This window comes from Carlito syrichta, unplaced genomic scaffold (genome assembly GCF_000164805.1).
Source record: "Carlito syrichta isolate Samal-C Ts95f unplaced genomic scaffold, Tarsius_syrichta-2.0.1 Scaffold306978, whole genome shotgun sequence".
In the NCBI taxonomy this organism is placed as follows: domain Eukaryota; kingdom Metazoa; phylum Chordata; class Mammalia; order Primates; family Tarsiidae; genus Carlito; species Carlito syrichta.
This window is the reverse complement of record NW_007251074.1, coordinates 225,812-226,159: the sequence shown is the minus strand read 5'-3', so window position 1 is coordinate 226,159 and position 348 is coordinate 225,812. Positions and strand designations below refer to the sequence as shown.

The following is a 348-nucleotide window of genomic DNA, read 5'->3' as shown; positions in this document are numbered from 1 at the left end:
CACTCACCTCAGCCTCCCAAAGGCGTGGGATTACAGACTGAGCCACCGAGCCCGGCTTACTTTCTTATTTTAAGTAAAGGTGCCAAGAAAGTTTAATGGGAAAGAACTGTCTTTTCGACAAATGGTGCTGGGTCAATTTGATATCCACACGAAAAAAGATAAATTCAGACCCCTACCGTATACCATTGTGGCATACACAAATGAACTCAAAATGGATCACAGACCTAAATACGATAGCCAAGAGATAGGCAGAGCACAGGTATCAACTTCCCACTTTATAGCTGGTAAGACTTAGGTGTAGTCGAGGTTGTGAGTCACCTGCTTCACATAACTAATGAGGTGGGAAGC

The 348-nt window shown here is 44.0% G+C and overlaps 1 protein-coding gene across 3 annotated transcripts in view; it reads left to right on the top strand.

Moving 5' to 3' along the window:
* Positions 1-348, top strand: part of IGF2BP1 (insulin like growth factor 2 mRNA binding protein 1) — a 55,600-nt gene that overhangs the window by 37,498 nt on the left and 17,754 nt on the right. The gene's annotated exons all lie outside the window — the stretch shown is intronic.